We start from the raw sequence: 16,274 nt of genomic DNA on the forward strand, positions 1-16,274 counted from the left end.
GCTCAAGTCGAGGTCTCTTTCTGAGGGCTCGTCACTCCATGGAGCGTTCACAAAAAGCGACCTAATAGCCCAATCCAATAAAATACAAGTATGTATAGCAGAGGCGAAAATCCTCCGAGAACCCTCCAGCTTCTTTACTTTAAAAGTGGTCAGGGTTAAACGCCCTCAGAACCCGAGGATTCTGTGAATAGCAGTAGTGACGTGACAGTCCGGTCCAAAAACAAAAAAGATTCTCCGAAACTCTGTTGCATTGGAAGTTTGTTGTAGTCACCCAAATGATGTTGATGTCGGCACGTCTTTAAAATAACACCATTGTAACTATTTCTCCGTCAAAAAGCTTATTACTGCGGGGAATTGTTTTGTACGTGACGTTTCGCGTACTCTCTGTTGTTTTATTTATGTCTTTGAAAAAAACTTAGTAATTGATATGTAAGTTTTACGCCGCTGTAAGCCATTATAAAAAGCAACTGTTGAGTTTCTGGCTCGCCCAATTTAGCTTATCAACATTCTAAACCTTATAATGTAAGACGATTCAAAAGTGCTATAAGTGCTTGCTTAAACGAAGATATTTGGCATTTAGATTTTTTTTTGAATTTTGATACAAATATCCAATTCATCATATGAAACTGACATATAATAACTTACGAACAACGTAAGATTATATATATATGAGCGACAGTTTGTAATAATAATCGAAGAGTTCATCGCTCATTATGGAAATTAATTTAGGAGTAACAAAGCCAATTTTTAAAATGGATTGAAATTGAGAATTGTCTCTTCATCTGTACTTTCGATAATTTATGATATTTGAAATAAGGCAGAGTCTAGATAATTGAAACACTTCATTTGCAATTTCGAGCAGCGAATGCTGATTCCTATAATTTGGACAGGTTGAATATTCACATGCTTCGGACAGAGTACTCCATTGAATTTAGATTGAAATATTGTACTGCCAAATGTTGCTCTCATGACTTCTGAACATATAATATTTGTGACAAATAATAGATTAAATAACATTAGCCAGCTTTATAACAACAAACCAATTAATATTAATAGAGCCCAGTGGAAAGGGCAGGTGTTCGCCAAATATCGTCACGATGGCCGCTCTTGCGCTGCTCGCATCAAGCGACTTCCCGCGATCTAATGGACGCTGCCATTCCTTTAAGTATCAACATTAGTTTTGGGAGTACTACATATTTTATTACCAACTCTTTAACCGTCATCTTTTACCCTTTCCTTTAATAAATTAAAAACAAAGACGGCTTAAAAATAAGTATCCTGATTAATTACTAAACGAAAGTTTTTATAATCTGTATTTTAAATTTAATACGTAGTTGACATATGAGTATAAAAAGAGCTCGACGAGAATATACGAATTTTACCAAAACAGGCCAACGAAAGTCAAGTGGAAAAGCAATAGTTTGAAGAATTCACTGCTTTGTGTTTATAAAATATTATATGTCAAAGGAAACCGCATAATTGAGGTACTGTAGTCACTTCATTAGTATATTTCGTAACTAAGAAAGGGACTAATATATGGCTACTTACGTTATTAGATATATTTCGTAAATTATGTAAATTGCTGAAATTTGAATGTTTACTAAAATATTAATGTATTAATGTAATTACTTAATAATATTTACATTAATATTTATTATCATTTCATGTCATAGATCCTTAGTTTTTACGTATGTGTTTTGTAGCTGAGATCGAAATTAGTTTAAATTGCACATTTAAAACAAACGAAATTGTAAAGTGAAGTAAGGGAAAATTAAATATTGTAAGTATAAAGTTTGCAACCAAGTAATTGTCTGTTTTGGTCATAGATGTCTTTCACATCAATATTTATGATATCCGTACATGTTATGTTCTTTTTTTTATATGTAAAGGTTAGTAATCTGCGGCTCGCTAGTCATATGCGGTTGTTTGAAGGATTATTTGTGGCTCTGTATATGTTGTCTTTGCATTTTTTCGTTATTTATTAAAAATATTAATTTGTTTTATATTGTTTAATACGGATTGTTAGCAAAATTTATAACATTGCATTCAAATATAACAAACAACATGCGCCATGTTAAAAAAAAGATTTAAAAAAAATACCTACCTATATATACCTATACCTATCTACCAACCAAATCAAAGATTTTATTAAATAAAAGTATTTAATTTTTTTATGCTTAAATTCAACAAATTTGCATTTTTATTTTTGTTTACAATTACTGTAATTTTATTAATGTCTTTTTGCTTATATTAACATACATTTGCGACTCCCGAAAATATTCTAAATTTGAATTGGCAAAAACTATCAGGATTTTGGCCGCCTCTGTTATATGTTAGCTGTCATCCTTACCTAGCTTTTCTAGTTCATATAAAATTTTTTGTCATGTTTTTGTTTTATAATTTCCGTAGAGAACACAGTGCAAGCCGGCAAAAAGTATATGTGATGTGTATGGTAGCGAAGCCTTAATAAATTTATATTGACAAAATTGCCAACCTAAAATACTTTTTATTTCGTGAAAAGCATTAGTGTGGTTAGAAAAAGGATTTTAAATATACGAAAAGGCAGGAAAAGGCAGATTTAAATATCGAATTTAGATTTACATATATCGAACAAAGAAGGATATCTAAACGTTTTAAATTAAAACGCTAAGCACAGAAAACAATAACCCGCTGTCTCTCGTGATATCGTATGTAAATTAATTCCTCAGAAGCTCTGCGAAAACAATCACAGCGGAGAAAGAAAATTTGACGGCGTTCGAACTTTTTTTAGCTCCCTTTTATTAAAATGTGAAACGAATACGCTTCCGATTTTGGGTGACTTGCGTATTTTCAAGGTAAGTAAGCCAAATTTGAAAATCAATCTTACAGTTTGTACTTGTGATGAGTATAAATCCTGTTATATATTTCTATGTGATAAAAACTATTTTTAGAAGCGAATTTTATCTTAGCCAATTTGTATCATGTGTATATTCTTAAAGAGAAATGTTTTTGGTATGAATTTCAGAATTTTTAATTACTTTTAGTTACGAAAAATGATATATGAAAACAAAATGCAGTTTCAAAGAGGTCTTTGTGACTCAGAAGAGTCATTAACTTATGTGCCTAGATAAGCGAATAAAAATTGTAGCACATTCTGATAAATTTAATTAGTTTTTTGAGATTAACGGAGAAAAAGTTAGTTTTAAGTTTCGGTTTTTTTTTATTTTATGGCATTTTTAATGTATTGTCTCTAAATATTACGATTGCTGCTTGTCACATCTAACGACATATTTAAGAAAAGGTTCACAAAATGATAATAAACATTTTGCGTTTCACTTGAAACTTTCCACTTCATGCAAAATACGTGACTTTATATTTGTGAATAAATTAAAAAAAATATTTTCCAAAGATTGACTTTAGTAAATAATTTAATATAAAAAGAAAAATTCAATTTTCAAAATTCTGACCAAATAAAAATCTATCTCTGTAGAATGCCCTACCTGAAGTTATTGGCCTATCGCATTCAAATCGTGTTTTTGAGCGATCACTTTATAAATGGTTGATATGTAAATAGCTTAAAAAATTTTTGTGCACAATGCATTACTCCTTTGAAGGTTTTGCACGTATAACCAATCTAACTGGCAAGCTTTCTACAGCAATATTTTGAATAACATTGTTTTCTCTAATCATATTCCATAAATAATCCTATGACCTTTACGATACTATTTTGTTATTGTAGGTAAAGTAACACAAAATAAACTAAAATACCCTGGCATCTCTTGAATACTTATCAGGTAGAGCGCTGAGGGTAAACAATCGGTTACAAAAAATTGTACCTTGTAATTGAAATTTGAATGAATGAATTGAATTGTTTTAACGTTTATGTGAATTCGATTACTAGTTCTTAAACACATTATTTTCTCCAAATTCGAAAGATAAAAGAGGGGCAACTGGAATTTTTTGTATAATATTTTTAGCGAGTAACATCCGAGGGCGTATTCCGTCAACTTGAACTACAAGAAAGATTAAGAATGAATATTTAAAGAGACGAAGGATGGTGTCAAATGAAAGTCGCGGCGAGGTCAAAACACTTTTTAATAACATCGTTCGGTCTTTCGCTACTTTTTACGTGTTTTTTTTTTTTCGGGTACAAGGAAAATTACAATACATTTGCAAAGCTTTTGTTGTTACACGAGTAAATTACTTTGCAAAGACAAATTGCTTTACTTTCAATAAGAAATCTTGTTTTATATTTATTTAACGGGCTTGTATTATATATATTTAATGTCAACAAGTAAGGATGATTGGTTATGGGTAGGCTATTAAAAGGAGAAAGTATGGCTTGGGTATTAGCACAAAACTTCAAAGGTATTAACACTTATTTTCATTTATGTTGTGATAATTGATCCCTCTTAAAATGTAGTAAGGTAACAACTTTTTGCATTACAAAGTCTACAGGGACAAAAATTAAACAATAATTAATTTTAATAATGTATTAATCCGAATTTTGAAAACGCTTGTTCCTATTTTATTATCAACACATTATTTATAATTTCTGAAACGGATTTTTCGGATAAGGTCCACATATTAGGGGGACCAGAAAGTAATGTCGTTTCTGTCGACTTATTTTACAAAAAAAAGCGCATGATTGTTACCGCTCCGGCATTGAAAATTTGTATACTACATGGCAAAGGGTTGTTGATAACAAAAATGATCATATTGTTGATTAGAAATAAAAACTTGTTAAAAAAAATGTAGTCTTGTGAATTTAGTTTAAGAAAGCGACATTACTTTCTAGTTCCCCTATAATAGTAAACAACAGATGAGTTATAAATTAACACATTTTAAGCTTTTACATTTATATCAACTCTGTGTGCATATGGGTATAAATTTTAATTCGACAAGTAATTCTAAAAGATCTTTACAAGATAAAAATATTTCTTAGTACATCGGGTGTCCGACCCTTTTTATCATCCGATGAACTTCTCGGTACGGGAATGGTCACCGAGTGAATCCAATGTTTGTCTGAAAGAGATCGTCATTTGCGATTTTACTTCATTCATTCTTCTGTTTTTACTTCTTTTTGCCTTTTCTCGTCTTTTGACGTTACAATAAAGAACAAAATTAAATAAATGACGTAATTCTTTCTATTTATTTATTTTTTCTATTTAAGAATTATCCATCGTCTATAAAGTAGAGCCTTTTATTTTTCCCAAATCTCATCCGCTGTTTATAGTGTACTCTTCGATTAGAAAAGTAATGAAAACTATAATTGGTAACGGTAAAGTTTTTTCGGGTAAGAAAATATGTTAACTACTTTATTGTCTTTTATCACATTCACAGAGACTGGAATATTGGTAATAAACAATTCTCATCTAATTACAAGTGTTTGCAATCATTGAAAATTATGTTATGTTAGGGTTGACTGGCACAGAATGCCTATAAGGCATTAAGTTTTAAGTAAGCAAAGGAAATAATGTAGTAAAATGTTGTGGATAAAAGTTTACGAAAAGAGTTTGGAGTGTTAGAAATGAGTGTATTTTCGAAATTGTCAAAAATGTAGGGAGGTCTTATATAAGTAAGAGTGAGAACAGTGTTGGAAAGACGCGTATTAATATTAGTCTTTATGAGGTGCGCTTGCAATGGAGTGATTTCCGAGTGTTCGATTAAATAAGTAAAAATGACAATTAGTTTACTTACAATGCCTTCTTACACAAAATTCAGTTAAGACAGTTGATCATCTATGACGGTGATCATTGTGGTAGGTGTCATTGTATAAATATATCTTCTCTAGAAGTTCGGCCTCCTCGAGCGTCCTTGTAGCGGATCGCTAAACGCGTATCGAGCGACAGCACCTGCTGAGGTTACCTCCCAGAGGACCGGTTAGCTGATTATTAGCTTCTGCATGAGTGATTTGCTGGTTGGGCGACCTGCCAATCAGGTAAATATATTAAGTTACGAGCCGAGGCTCTCGATAGAGCTAAGTAAAACGACGTTAAGGTACTATATGGAGCGTTCATCCAATTGAATTGAAATCAAAGCGACCGGACAATCAAGTAAAAATTCGACCTAACGATCTTCCAAGGGAATCTTCGAGATTAGTATGTATATACAACATTTAAGCTTTCGACCTTCAGTCAAAAAAGTAATTCGGACAATCTATTCGCCAGCGGCGAAGCTGTGTCCAAGTGACTCGAATTATTCTCGGCGTCGAAATCAATACGAGGCTTATTAATTCAGATCACGTCCATATCTAATATCAGCACCTGTCTAATCCCATTATCTTTAGCGCCAACCGCAAATTGTGCCAATGAATACGTATTGCAGCGCGTTCATTATAATGTCCTCCGCGCTGCCCCGCCTTCCTACGTGACCTCGGCGCGCCGTCGAGCAAGCTTTAAAACCGTTTCTGTCATCTTTGACTTACGACCAAGTTTTCTTGACGCAACAAAATGTACGGATGTGTGAATATCTTCCATCATCAACTAAGCAGTTACATCGAACGGCTTATGATCGTGATTAAAAGTCTCAACGCACCGTCAAGAAAGCTTCAAAACTGTTTCTGTATCATTAAATTATAACCAAGTTTTAGGGAGGCAGCAAAATGTGCGAGATAAACTTATATGATCGTCAAATCAGTTACATCAAAAAGCTATCGTCATCATCATGCCAGGCCTCCCTCAAAAATCGCTACAGAGAACGGTCTAACACTGTACGCATTCAACCTGGACTATATAGTCGGTTCATCTGGTGGGGGACTTAGCTGCCCCGCGTCTACCAGCTCGTGTTTACCAATGGTGCCAATGGCAGTTGTTTAAATCAAGAAATTTTCACATAGTAAATTCAACATTATAAATGGTTAAAACAATAATATGAACAAAGAAGAGACGAATTATCGCTACATGATAGCTAGTAGCATATGCTTCCACTCGAACAAGAGGCCCGACACAAGCCGTTACTATGGCACATAATAGTTTATCACACAACATAAAACGGTCTGCGTAAATTTATGATAATGTTAGGCTTTGTCTGAAGTCTTATTGTGTTTGTAGTAATGTGCTCTCTTCTCGTTCGTTATTTATGCTGTTTAGGACCGCTCTGTCTAGCTGTAGAATTATAATTATATCTTATTTTGAGACAATGAATATTATGTTCAGTTCAACTGGTAACGCTTTAAAATATTTATATTTTTTTTCGGAAACATTTATACTTAGCCTGGCAAGTCTGGTCTGGCCTTGTGGGTGAAGGTCCGCTGCGTTTGTCGATCCTTGGTCTCAACTCTAATATATAAGGGCCTCAACAGTCATCTGTTCTGCGCGGTCATATCGTTTGCCTATTCTTACTTTTTTTAATACAGTACATCCCTATCTAGTTTTGAACAGGGCTTTATATTTTTAATATTCTGTTTATCTACTAATTTAATAATTGATACCAAATTTTTTCACAGCAAGATTTATATTATACATATTTTTTTACATTTTCATATCTTGTTTACAATTCTCGTTTTACTTTTATTTTCAAAACAGGAGTAAACCTGTTTTTACATGATTAACCAACCTAAGTTGTTTTTAGGTACCATTTCTTTTGATTACGTCATCAACTATGGTTTTGCAGTATTTGCGAAACGCAGGCCTAACTTTATCGTCATTTATTAGTCAGGCGATATTGTCCTCACTAATTTTATTTCTTAGGAATCGGAATCGCAACGGAGTCCTCCGAATGCAGGACAATTGGCCACCAGGTGCATTACGGTCTGGTCCACTCCTGGCTCACTGAAGCAAGAGGTACCCTCCTTGAGCTTAAACCTATGAAGGTACTCCTAGAATCCCCCGTGTCTCATGAGCATCTGGGCAAAGACCGTGTCCAGCTCGATACTACGAAGCGCGCGTTAAGCTGAGACGACTTCCGGGAAGAATTTCCACGTTATCGATGCTGTCGTTCCTTCCATGTTCTGCATTGGTACTATAACTTGCCAGTTCGCTGGGATATTTTGGTTGCCGTTTATCCAATTCATTCAACGGAAAATGTAAAAATATATTTTAATATTCATATAATGCTTTGCTAGGGTATGTTTCTTGTAGTGTAATCTACGTAACAACTCGTCCCATGACATTTTATTAACAACCGCAAACAACTTAAATAAGTCGTTGTTAATTAACTTAAACAAACTTAGACCGTTTGTTGAGCTTTCATATTGGGGCGGTCTGAAATGTCAAGGGAACCCAAAAGTTACACACTTCAAAAAACGTATTTTTTTTAGCTTTAATCAATTTAGAAAATTTCATAGCGTTTACAACGCTGTTATAATATAATTTTTGAAGAAAAAAGTTTATCAAAATCTACTTACAATGACATAATTTTTAGAATGACATATCTCTAAAATATACATGTTTGTTGTTTAGTCATAGGTGCAAAAGTTTTAAACATGAATATTAATTGTATTAAAATTATAAAATTATAAATTTCTAACATCTGTTTATAAAGTCATCACTGAAATATGAACATTAAGTTATTTTTTCAATTGGAAAGCGACATGCCAATAACTTCTGGCAGTACAGAGTGTACAGGGGTAGATCGTCATATCAGCCAATAGATTATGGTGATGTGACCAGTATGATACCCAAACACTTCTCGCAACCTAAACTATATCAGTGGTATGCAGGCAAATTTAAAAATATTTACTTATTTTTAAGGTCTGAAACCATTAATTATTGAGCAGGATGTACAATAAATCAATTAACAGCAAATGAGTTATACATTGACCCCTTTAAACCATTTACATCTATAACCAATCATTCTGTATACTCGGAGTAACATAATTTCCGAGTCGAAGTGTGGACACTAATTAGGTGACGTAAATATTGACAGTACAGTCCGATAGCCGCGCTGATGTGTTGCCATGATAAACATCACGCACTATAATTAATTACTGTCACACTAATTGTGTATCCAGTACCTATGCGTTTTCGTGCCTATACAGTTTTATTGATTTTATATAATCCCTTTATACTCTGTATTGCTATTATTTGGAAATGTACGTAAAATTTCACTCCACAATCTCATGTTTTATAGTTTGAATTCAGTTTATATATACGTGTATATAAATACGTGATTATTTCTATAGCTACCGAATGCGCTGTACCGCTTAAAAAGCGGAGCGAGATGGGGACTGAAGAAAAAAAGCGGCCGAATCGTATTTTAAATAGTTATTTTTATTGCAATTTTGATTTATTTAAATTTTAATTGTAGATGTTATCGTACTTATAATTATTAGGTATAATAATTATAATTTTTGTGCAATACATGTAGTGCAACTATGGTTTTAATTGGCCCAATTGCCATTAATCTATTTTAATATTTTTATTTTCGGGTTTCGTATATTTATCGTATTTTATTTTTAAATAAATTTGTTACTCCGATGTTAAAAACAATTAGATATAAATATAATAAAAAGATTGTCAACTGTTATTTTTTAAATAAATTAATAAACATATTCATTTATAAAATGATAAGCTTAGAAATATGACTTTAAAATAAATTAATAAAAATGTTAAAAAAAAACAAATCTTTTATATGGAAAACGGTGCAGGCGAAAACTTTAATAATATGAGAAATTTGCAATCGGCCCTTGTACAATTAAAATTAATATAAAACAAAACTTGCTCAGGTTTAGACTGCGAGGCAATTTGAATATTTTCATCTTAGCGTGTAATTAAAATTTCGTTCGCTACAATAACTTTCAATGGAGTTTGTGTATTTGTTGACAATAATTTAAGTAGGGTAGGCAGAGATTTGTATGAACGTGATCGCACAAGTTTTGTTTCGTTAATGAAAAAGTAAATCAAAACTTGTATCACCGTATATTTTTTAATATTTATAGTTATACAGTGTGATCGGTAACAGATGTAAAAGCTTATAAAGGTGTTCGTAAAGCTTGTCGTCGTCGCTGCAGCCCATAGACGCCGCGCGAGATGACGTGGTGTGAAAAAAAATGTACCTCACATGTAAGTTTGTACAACAATACAATATTGTTGTCACACAAGTAAATATAATTAGTGGCTAATTGTTTTTTGGAAAAATAGTACTTTCATTTGTTTATTGATTATTGTGGCGTAGATACATAACATCGCCTGATTATTAAAACGTAAATATTGACGGTAGATAAATGAAAATTAACTTGTTATAAATGTTTGTTTGTTGATCATGGAATCATCGATATTTATACCCATATCGATGATGGAATAGTGATAGCTAAGCGGTAGATGAATGAGACTTGCAATCGAAGGTCGCAGGTTCGGTTCAAATTACAATCTTATGTAATTTTGTGTGTTAATTATATGAGATTGCCCCAAACTGCTCACAAACAAGTTTCCAGATGATGGGAGCGTTCTCTGCATACCAGACTGCAATCGCCAACCCGCCCGCTAAGAGTGGCGATTATGATATATCTCCCATAGATATCTTTGGAAGAGGTGTATGCCTTGCAGTGGGCGTCTATGGGCTGAAACGATGACGACTTTAAATATCGATGCACCGACAGCACAAAGTTTTTTTTTAGTATTAGCTCGCGGATTTCGGATCTGCGAGCCCTGAGTCCGATGAAGCTGTAAAAGTCAAAACGGCTAACAGCGCGCATCAACATTCGAATATAGTCATAGGCACAAAGTCAGTTGTTGATGATACTGCCAAAGCGTTTGGATACTACCGATTATATTTATGATTTCTGTAAACAAAGAAAAAATATTGCAAAAAGAGAAGTAATCGTTTACCATTTATATTGATACTCAGCATTTAGCGAGCACATACTAGACGTGGTACTGTGACGTCATAAGTCAATGATCCACAATCCTCAATTCCATTCCATAATGGCAATCGGACAATCAAAGCCTCAAAGCCTTATGCGCGTAGTTCGATGATCAAAGGCTAATCTAATTTCTCAATACAACAGAACGCCGAAGATGTACAACTTTTGAAATTTAGTTTTAAAAATCTGAGTGGAAAAAATTGTTTATAATTTTTTATTATTGCGTATTTGGTACGAAATGTAGAAAGGGTTAATATAATCTCATGCTGATCGTGAAAAGTAATTTTATTTCTAGATTTTTTACAATAATAAAATTGCATATACTTCTGGCAAATTTTAATGTATGTCATCTTAGATACACTTTAGTAAACTAGAAAAAAATGCATTTAATTATTTATTATTACTTTGGCGGTATTAAACGTATAAAAGGTTATTTGAGAATTTATATAATCTTTTTTAAAAGAGTGAGATATATTGCAATAATGATTGTTAAGAAGTTGCAACGTATTAGTAAACAAAATGAAAGCTTATATCATTATTATTATTTTGCACTAGTTAGAAGCGGTTCAGTTTTTTACCGATGATCTTCACAAGATTGTCTGTCCACCATGTTCGTTCGTGGTCTCCACTCCTGAATATTTACATCTAGTAAGTTATTACTTAGAGTGAGTATATTAACTGATAATATGAGTTGTATTTGTACAAGTGCAAAAGTAGGTAGTCTTAGCGAATAAATAATAAAATCTGCGGATGCTTAATACAAATCAAAAAGTTTGCTGAATACAGGAGATATGCAAGTTACAGGTGTTAGTTTTAACATATTCTACCCTTAGAGAATACATACATTAAATAGTAAATAAAATATTTGTTAATTAGCAATAAAACAAATGTTAAAAATTATATCACAGTTACATATATTTTAAGGCGACCGGAAAGTAATGTCGTTTCTGTTAATATATTTCACAGAAAAATCATTTGATTTGCTACCGCTCCGGCATAAAAAAAATATATATACTAGATGGCTAAAGGTTATTGATAACGAAGGTGAATATATTGTTGATTAGAAATGTAAATTGTTAAAAATGTAGTCGTGTGAATTTAACTTAAGAAAGCGACATTACTTTCCGGTCCTCCTAATTTTGTATATCATATAGTAACGTTACATTAATCATTATAATTAAGTTGCCTTTATAACATTGCATTCATTACGACTTCTACATCATCAATGGGATAAGTGACTGCTTCTTAGTCATTTTCTTGTGACTGAAGGTGGCCTATCCTGTCAGCTTCCGCTAACATTTTTCTCCAAGGTTTTTTTTTTCGGAAAGATTTATGAAAGCGTATAATAAGTCTAGCGAATAGGTGACCATCCTCCAGCATTTTCTTCCTCTACTTTGCCGACAATTATAAGGTATACTAATACCTCGTGTTAAAAGTTTCAGTTCACAGACGCCCACTGCAAGGCATAGCCCCCCCCCCCCCAAAGATATCTATGGGAGAAAATACCATAGTCGTCACGCTTGGCAGGCGGTCTGGCGATCGCAGTGCTCATCCCCTGGAAACTTTTTTTGTGAGCAGTGACAATCTTATAATTACCGCATAAAGTGTAAATTATATAGGATCGAATCCCAGGAATCGAACCCACGACATACGATTGTAAGCCTGTCCTCTACCGCTGGGCTAACACTGTTCCAAAAAAAAATAAGTAAGTTTTATTTTAAATGAGTTATGTTTTAGTACTTTAATAATTAGAAGTAGTATTCTTTAATCGTTACAGCAAATTTATTACACATTGATGGTTTCATTAGGTCGATATTCTTCTGAAGCAGCATTTTACCTCCTTCCTATAGAAAAGGTATTGATATTTATTGATTCAAACAAATGGGCGTAGATTTCAATAAATGCAGCTACTTCATAAATACATTTGGATGGAAATGTAAGGTTTAATAGATAAATTTAAAAGAAATTAATAGCATCGTCACATCGAATGTATTACATTCATATGTGTCTACCTATGCATTTGAGATTTCCTTCTACGTATTGACGTATCTTCTCTACCTACGAACGATCTACCTACGAAGTCTTTTTAGAACGTATTTACCTATATTGCAAAAAATATATATTTCCAAAAGTATGTGTGTTTAATATATATACATACAAATAAATTATTGTCTGTACGTCCTTTTATATAATCGTAAACTTTGCATTTAAAATAACACCCATAAAAGACACACAAGTTAAATTATGTTATTGCTTTAATACATGGTTGCACAGACTTATTAAGACTAGGGGCCACTCGGGCAAATCATGAACTGATGGCGGCCCGGCCGCTAGAAGTATAGATAATTAAAGACAGTAAATAATTGATAATAATTTATTAAAATCTAAAAAGAATTTATTAATTTGAAGCGTGGCACTGCATAGTGCTTACAATCTTTTTTTTATATTTGGCTCAAATTTACTTGTAGCAACACGTAAAACTGCTTCCAAACTTTCATTTGCAATGCGATTTCGATTTTTGTTTTATTATTATTTAGTAATGAAAAAGTTTGTTCACGTATATAGGCAGAACCAAATAAGCTGGCACATTTTGGAGCATTTATGTGCAACTCTTCGTACATATTTTTATCAATGCAGCGGTAAAAGTTCAGCAAGTCTCCTTCGTTGTTTTTGTTGCGTAAATCTTGGTCGTTTTGAATGTCGATAACTTCTAACTGCATTGACTCTGGCGCATTTTCAACTGAAATCGTGAAAGGATTGCTGAATATGCCCAACAGAAGTTCCCTTTTTTAAACTCCGAAAATCTGTCTTGAAAAGATTGAATCAAAATATCTAGCTTTTCTACATAACAGAAATTATTCATAATCTTTGAAATAACTAAAATTAAATATAACTTTATGTAAACTTTTCTACATGAGTTTGAGTATCTTTCTGTACGAGTATTTTTGTAAAACTTATAATGTAAGCAGTTGTATTTTTAAACGGTTTTATTTAGTTCGACCCGTACGGAATTTGTTTTTTGGGTCAAAATTAGAAATTGAAATTTAAGCACCTTCCCGTTGTCAGATTGATCTGAAATTTGGTACACATATTTAATTTAGATGACAATACAATATAATAAAATTAATAAAATTATAAATCTAAGATGGCCGCCGATACAAAATGGCGGATTACATTTTTTTCCTTAACCCCCTCAATATGGGTATCAAATGAAAGGGCTACACTAGTAAAACACGACGATTATGTCAAAATTTAAAATTCAAGACGGACGCCGTTCCAATATGGCGGACTAGGTACATATTTTTCCACAACCACCACAATATGGTTATCAAAAAACCGTTTAACTTAAAAGTTTTTTAAATGTATTTATTGTATCACGAGAGTTGGGTTAATTAGTTTTAACGACAACAAATTTGATTTAATAAACAAAATGCAAAATATCAATATTATTCCATAAATACTCTCAATTTAATTATATTTTTGGTTTTTAATTATATAATGCCATACGAGCCTGTTACATGTAAAATGTAACATACCGATATCCCGGTTTTTCAAATATCAAATCAATACCGGTATTCAGATTTTAGTTCGGTATTGTAAGCCCTAGCTACTACTACTATATAAAACTACTACTCTTAACTACTACTATACTTACTACTATATTAAACTACTACTCTAACTACTACTCTATAAAAGATTTTGAGATATATAAGAGATTTTATGATATTTTTTAGATTAGTATTGTCGGTTTCGAAACAAAACTGTCATATGCGTAATTAAAAAAATGTAATTAAAAATGACTGATACTTTTTACAATAAATATGTAATATGACAATAAAGCAGCGGTAGACAAGCGGTAGAGTACTGTGACTTGCGATCGTAGATTGCAGCTGCTATTTCCGGGACACAATCTTAGGCAATTCACACTTTTTACAATAATTACATATGATCGATTGCCACTGCTCACAAAAAAGTTTCCAAAGAATGGGCAGCAGCGTCCTCTGTGTATCTTTACACTGCGATCTGCCAACCGTCTGCCAGATGTGGCGATTATGGTATATCCCGCTATAGATGACTTTGGGGGAGGCGACGGCGTCGGCGTTGGCGTCGGCGTCGGGGTTTGAGTAGGCGTCGTCGTTGGCGTTGGCGTTGTCTTCGGCGTCGGCGTTGGCGTTGGCGGTTTTTCAAATTTTAAATATTTAATACGGGTATTCAGATTTTAGTTCAATATTATTGTAAGCCCTAGGAGAGACCTATGTCCTGCAATGAGCTTCCATCTGGTGACAAGTTCATGACATTATTTTTATATTATTATCCTTATAGAAACTTTTACAGCGACCACTTGTGTCCGTCATGAGAGGCATGCTAAAAAAGCGCATTCAGAATGAATATACTACTGTGATCATAAAGTAAAGTGAAATTGTCATTTAAAACTCGCGGTAAATAGGGAAGGCAGGTATTTTTTGTTAGGTTGGTAGTACAGTCTATAACATTTGCCAAGCGTCTGTTTGGCAAAAGTTGGTATATCATTTGACTCAGTTCGAACCTTTTTGAAGGAAGTTTTGTATCTGAAACGCGCCAAGTCTCTATTGGTACCAAATTCACTTAATTTTTTGGAAAAAAAGTGTGTGAAATCGTACCTGAACTATCTTATACACCTGATTTGGCTCCGTGCGATTTCTGGCTATTCAGCAAACTCAAAATGCCGATGCGGGGACGCAGTTTTGACACGATTGAGAAGATAAAAACCGAACCGAAGAAGGTCTTGAAGGTTATACTGGAAAAAGACTATTTTGACTGTTTCCAGGACTGGGAAAAAACGTTGGCGAAAGTGCGTTTTATCAGACGAGGATTACTTTGAGGGCGATGAAATTAATTTGGAAGAATAAATAAATAAATTACATTGTATGAACAAATTCGAGTTAAATTAAAGTTACGAGAGTTCCGAAAGCGCCTTGATTAAATATCAAATAGCGCGCGCGCGAGATTCAAATGACTTTTCGAATATATATTTTTTTGGTTTTATTCTGGAATAGAATTCAATATTCTTCGAATGTACTAGAATATTATTTTTGCTATCGGCGGGCCACCAGTATTCGTCGGGCCACGGTCTGTGCATCCATGCTTTAATAGATGAAATCAAATCAAATACAACACACAATAGCCATGCATGTAGTCAGTCTTATAATATTAAGTATAGTCACAAGTAGGAAAAATTAAGCTTTAAAGTAAATAGTAATTTCTTTGGACAGCATCGGCATACAAGTTAAAACTAATCAGGCTTGATTTGAGCGTAAAAATATTGACATTATCAGATATGAAGACGCTCTCTTTGAGCCCAGACCTTAAAAATTTAAATTACAAAATATGGCTTAGGTGTGTTTTAACATACGTAAATTACTACAGTTCGATCGCGTTTAAAATTTAACACGTTGTCAATGAAATCGTTTCTCATTGATAATTTGCGTTAGGAAGTTTGTCCTTTTTTATC

This window comes from Battus philenor, unplaced genomic scaffold, assembly GCF_028537555.1.
Source record: "Battus philenor isolate CCGP_79_NKW_IND1 unplaced genomic scaffold, ilBatPhil1.0.hap1 SCAF_16, whole genome shotgun sequence".
Lineage (NCBI taxonomy): Eukaryota > Metazoa > Arthropoda > Insecta > Lepidoptera > Papilionidae > Battus > Battus philenor.